Genomic DNA, 6743 nt, shown 5'->3' on the forward strand with positions numbered 1-6743 from the left:
AAATAATGTCATTACGCAATGACATCACAACGTCATCATCACAGCCACGTTAATTGTCCTTTAAAATTAACTTTCCAGTGAACAAAGTGTCATTTAATTCGAGGAGCTTCCACTCAAACGATTTGCTTACACAGACACTGATTCACTGACACTGATTCACAGACACTGACTCACTGATTCACTGACTCACTGATTCACTGACTCACTGATTCACTGCCACTGACTGAAGGCCTGTCTGACCTGTGAAATGCTTCGCTGGACGCTACATCTGAAAGGAGAACCACATAGATTGTTCTATGCAGCTGTGGCGGTGGGGAACGAGGTGTACGCCTTTGGAACGGATGCCGACGACAGAGATCGGACTGAGGTTCTCGTCTTCAACACAGAGTCTCTGCGCTGGGTCAAGTTGACCCCAGAGACCCCTGGAAGAGGAGAACGTCCCTCCATGCGCAAGGGCGACAAAGCTGTGCTGATTGAATATACTGTCTACATCTGGGGAAGCAACCTGCTTCATGCCTTTGATCTCAACACTCACAGATGGTCCAAACCTGATGTTTCTGGGACTGTTCCAGAAGGGAGGTACTACCACTCAGCCTGTGTCTTGGGGAAGGTCATGTATATTCATGGAGGATGGTCCCCAGACATCTACAAGTTGGACACCACCACAATGGGCTGGACTTTAATTAACACCAGAGGGACTCCAACTACTGCTTCATGGTGTCACTCTGCTACCATCATCGGGACAAAGATGTTTGTATTTGGGGGCTGGGGGGGTCAGTACCCCCCCAGCCGACTTGACACCATCAGAGTGTTTGACACAGAGACCAACCTCTGGCTTCACACACCTTCTACACAGCTTCTACCAGAAGGACGTGAGGAGCATTCAGCCTTTACCTACAATGGAGAGCTGTACATATTTGGTGGCTGGAAACCAAATATTTTGGAAACACCAAATATGTACAGCTTCAATGATCAGTGGAAATTCAGTCCAGAGACCTTCTCCTGGAAGAAGGTTGAGCCCAAGGGGAAAGGCCCGTCCCCCATACGTAGCATGTGCTGTTGCATGATGGGAGATCGCATCATCCTCTTTGGAGGAAGACAAACACCTGGTGACCTGTATGTCTTAGACTTCAGTCTGAGCCTCAAGACATTATGTAAGCTAGCAGTTATTCAGTACGGTCTGGAGCAGTCTGGACTCCCACACAACATCAGGTGGGAACTGGCAGCCATGACCGCAGCTGATAAGAAATAATATACACCTAACATAGACCATACAAATATTGACAATTTCCCCAACAAATAAAAACTAGACACAAATGTTAGGGAGTGGACTAGTGGAGAAGACATCCAGTAGAACTAAAAGACAAGTCATTGTAAGCTTGGTTGCATGCTGAAAATAGCAGATCGACAAGCTCACAATGCGTCGGACTGCAACACGTTGTGAGCTTATCGATCTACTATTTACAGCATCCAACCCAGTGTAACATCTGCCATTACGACGCCATGAAGGCCTGCCGAAATACATTTTTGTCGACTAAGTCAACTAGATTTAGTCGACTAAAACTAGACTAAGACAAAAAAATGCACATGACTGAACTATAACTAAAACTAAATTAAGTTTCATTCAAAAGACTATGACTAAAACAAAAAAATGTGTTGTCAAAATCTACTCTAGTTTCAGCTGAGCTGTTTGTGCTGATAACACAGATGATGAGACGTCCAAGACAGCAACGCTTGATCCATGACAACCTTGACACATGTCAATCATTGTTGAGTGTGAGCCACGCCCCCCAGAGAGGCTGGCCAACGTTGACACATGTCAATCATTGTTGAGTGTGAGCCACGCCCCCCAGAGAGGCTGGCCAACGTTGACACATGTCAATCATTGTTGAGTGTGAGCCACGCCCCCCAGAGAGGCTGGCCAACGTTGACACATGTCAATCATCGTTGAGTGTGAGTCACGCCCCCCAGAGAGGCTGGCCAACGTTGACACATGTCAATCATCGTTGAGTGCGTCGCTAAATGTGCTCCGTTGCTGTAAATCGCGGGCGCTCTGATTTAATGGTCCTGGTTAACACCCCGGGCGTTCGTGGTGTTAACCACTTCAGCCCTATTTTATTAAAAAAATCTTGAAAATAGCATATCTACAAGCTCACAGTGCGATGCATTCTGAGCTTGTGGATCTGCTATGAAGGCATGAATTGTGTAACCGTGACCAGTGAATGAGCCTTTACTTATCCTCGTTTTGATCAAAAACGCAACCTGGGAAAATAATCCGAGAAAGTGTTTTCAAAATCCAGTTATTGAAGCAGGTGGAGCCTGACATTTTCAATTCCAGTTCACTGCCTTTGTTTCGATTGCCTATAGCAACAGAGACCTATTCGGACGCTGGTGAGGGGAGCGAACAAACTTAATTCAATATAAAACTAAAAACTTGTTTAACTCGTCCTCGGCAGGCAATGAGTTTTTAACGACTGTTTTTAGCGACTGTGGCTCAGGAGGTAGAGCAGGTTGTCCAATGATCCGTGGGTCGGCGGTTCGAATCCCGGCTCCTCCTGTCTACATGTCGAAGTGTCCTTGGGCAAGACACGTGCTGGTTGGTACCTTGCATGGCTTCCGCCGCAATCGGTGTATGAATGGGTGAATGTAATGTAATGGGTGAATGTAAAGCGCCTTGGATAAAGGCACTATATAAATGCACCATTTACCATTTAACAACCCCAAACTCAAGGGGTTAAAACCCAGGATTCACCGTTTGCATGCAATCTGCTCCATCTGGGTTCTATGAGCCACATTTATAGCACTCCTATTTTGAGAATGTCATTATCCTATATTAAAATGGTCTAGAGGGTTGGTCGACCCCCTGGGGGGCCCCTGGGTGCACCGTTGCTCCAATCCGTGCTGAAAATAGCAAGTCTACAAGCTCACAAAGCATAACTACGCGAGGCATTGTGAGCTAGTAAATCTGCTTGTATATTGGCTATTCATCACAACAGGGTATAGCGTTCCAGGTGGTCCCCAGCTAAATGATGGAGTTTGTAACCAAATGGACCCTTATACAGTAGATCTTTAACTCTTGAGAGCGTACAATGAAAGCAGGTCCATTTGGTTAAATTATTTGGAGTTCAATTATTGTTAAACATCTGCATTACTTAATTTAGTCTACAAAATTAGAGAATGTAAAACAATTAATATGTCGATTAACATTTGCCTTTGTAGCACCCAGCCAAGCCCACAACAGCACTGCCAATCAGGCTCAGCCCTATTGACACGATAGGTTTTGTGTCGGTCTGGCGAGTAGGAGACTGGGGTTCAATCCCCACTCCTGCGCATCACTACACCTGCTATCTCTCCTAGGGTACCACATCAATACAGCATGGAATTGTGGACAAAGGTTTATCCAACGACAACAAAATATTCTTTAGTTTTGGGTCTGAGAGGCTAAATCTCATCAAATGGTGGCTCAAATGCCAAATATATAATGGACCTTGAAACCACTCACCACAGGAATTCAGGTTTGTGTCTTACTCTGGCCCTGATGCCAGACTAGTAGAGCTGAAATGTTTAAGCTCTGTCTGTACCAGTGGTTCTCAAATATTTGGATGTCAAGGACATTGTTAAACTGTTTCACAAATTGGCGATCTACGCCAGCAGTTTTCAACCTTTTCCATATCACGGCCCATTATTTATTTGGCATTTGAGCCATGCACGGATCGACCACCATTTGATGAGATTTAGCCTCTCAGACCAAAAACAGATTTGTCTGTGTGTGTATGCTTGTGAGGGCCAGATGACCCAAAACTAGTAGTAGAATAATTAATTCTGGCCAAGTATGAATGAATACACCATTGTAAGCTATAAAGATGAAATCCATTATTTTTATTTTTTAAATGTTTTTTTGTGGCTTTCGCCTTTATTTTATATTTTTTATGGAGGGACAGACAGTAGGCTGACAGGAAATGGGGAGAGAGATGTGGGGGGGGGGGGGAGACATGCAGTAAAGGCCGTCGGGATCGGGAGTCGAACCCGAGGCACACTGCCAGACTGGATTACCAGCCAAGGTGCCTGGACCGCTGAGCCACGGCCCAGGCCGAAATCCATTATTATTATTAGAATGTGAGAAACCATCAATGCGAGGCCAATTTACCTACAAACAAAATAAATTGGTTGGAATCGGGCATTTCCCGTCAGTGTGTTGGTCGGGCACGTGACATCACGTGACATCAAGGATGGAGCATGTGACATCACGTGATATCATCAGGGATGGAGATCCCTGATGATGTCATCAATATTGGGCAGCAATATTAAGCCCATATATGGAGATCCCTGATGTCATCAACTCTACATCTGACCTCAGGCTCAAACCTCAAACCCTTAGATCTCCATATATGGAGCTGACCTGTTCTGACATTCCATAATTATATTGATCCTTCCCCATCCCATCCTTCCTCTTCGATGTCCCCCTTTTGACTGATCTGTCCATTTAAACTCTAGATGGGCCTGCCCCAACGTTATTAGTGCAGCCGCGCCCGGCAGCCGGCGAAAACTAGAGTTCTCAACAGGCCCGAAAATGAAGATCCTACCCCCATGCCAAAGCACCAGCGCTCGCCCAGCAGGCTGCTGTCACCCAGGCGGATGCGTGCACGCGACCTCGCCCTTGGCGTTGTGTGTGTGTGTGTGTGTGTGTGTGTGTGTGTGTGTGTGTGTGTGTGTGTGTGTGTGTGTGTGTGTGTGTGTGTGTGTGTGTGTGTGTGTGTGTGTGTGTGTGTGTGTGTGTGTGTGTGTGTGTGTGTGTGTGTGTGTGTGTGTGTGTGTGTGTGTGTGTGAGACCATTTCTGACCGAGGCTAAGTCATTGATTTGTTTTGCAGAGAATCATAGATTCAAATTGACATATTGGTTGTTCAGTTTTGGTTCACTTCTGTGGACTCTTAACATTACACCTAGCTACATGTTTAAGCATTTATTTCATATTTACATAGCTCTACTATGTGAAGAGTCTGCCTGTGCTATTAACTCATTTTGGATTAAAAAACAAACAAAAAAAACGTTTTTTTCTGAACAGTTAGTCTTGCCGCCATGACTGTCTCTGTATCAAAAAGAGTCTCATACATTTTTTTTACCGGCAGAGATGGTACCCCTCAGCTATTTTTCAGCTTTACCGTTCAAAATCTCAAGTATGGCAAACGAGTGGGTGCGTGCTTGAGGCAAGGCAATAAGGACAGAATGATGAATGAGGGCCGTTATTCAGAGACTGCATCGCAAGGCAAGTTGTCACACACACACACACACACACACACACACACACACACAGACACACACACACACACACAGTAAATCTACACCCATCAGCTCCCAGCCCCACACACACAGCTCCAATGCACAAAACCTAACAAAGAAAGCACACACTGTACTATATCTCACTCATTCCCGCGCGCGCGCGCGCGCACACACACACACACACACACACACACACACACACACACACACACACACACACACACACACACACACACACACACACACACACACACACACACGCTCATGACCCAAGTACATGTCATGCTCTCATTACCCTGTGTGCTCTGTGTCTAATAGATATATCCAATGAAATACTTCTAATTTACTTGTAATGACATGTGTCACAACAATGGCGGCATGAACGTCAGCTCGACCTGAAATGAAAGGCGATTTACTGTATCGTCCCCATCAGCCGGTCAACATAAACAATAAATCACAATGTATTTTCGTCTGCTTGCCAAAGCCCATAAAACAAATGCAAATAAGTCCAGTGTGTACTGTGTGCCTGTAGATACTAGATAGTGACAGTCCACGGTTCCTTGGCAGGGTACTGCGGGACATGACCCAGTCTAGGGGTTTTCAGACTTTATTTTTTATTTCAAGGACCCCTAATATGACATATGGAACCAAAGGGTCCATTTGGTTCCATTTGCACACTCCTGGAGCAACATTTGTCTGATTATGACAAATAATTGAATCATTTCAGCCTAGGAATGCGGTACAGTACAAGTCTGATTTGTATCAATCAGTTTACATACATTTATTTTATATTATTATTTGCTGTTGGGGGCTATAGTGTAGTTAGTGGTTAGATCATATGCCTTTCATGCGGAATGTTGTGGGTTCGAACTCTGCCTGGGGTCGATGTCAGCAAGGGCAATGCGGTCGCTACGTGTTCCTAACGCCAATTCAAATGGGTTCAGATCTGAGCCAAGTCTCCTGAGGAGGCGCGTCTGAAGCCTGTCCTGGACGGGGTATCTGGATGTAAAAACAAATCCATTATTATTTGCTGTTTCTAGATATGCCAAAATTCTGATTTGGGCCACTTGTTTAAATGACAGACGTTACTTTCATGGAATTGTAATTGTAGAATGTAGGCTACAGATTAGTACTGTATATCTTTTACAGTTAAGTGGTTCCCAAACACTGGGTCTGGACTCGGGACCCATTTGTGGGTCACGGACACATTTTCATGGGTCCCTTTATGTTTTAGTTTTTAATTATTATTTCAAAACATTTTCAAAAAACATTCCCACTAAGAAATAAAAGAAAAATCAAAGATTTTCCATAAAATTGAATTGTAGTGAAAATAGCTGATCTACAATCTCACAACAACGCAAAGCGACATGTGTTCTTGATCTGCTATTTTCACTAGTTTGGGTTAAACGTCTAATCTCTCGACCTGAAATGTTTGGGAACCACTGGTTTAGATGAGATATACTTT

Source organism: Electrona antarctica, assembly GCF_951216825.1.
Source record: "Electrona antarctica genome assembly, chromosome: 22".
Taxonomy (NCBI): domain Eukaryota; kingdom Metazoa; phylum Chordata; class Actinopteri; order Myctophiformes; family Myctophidae; genus Electrona; species Electrona antarctica.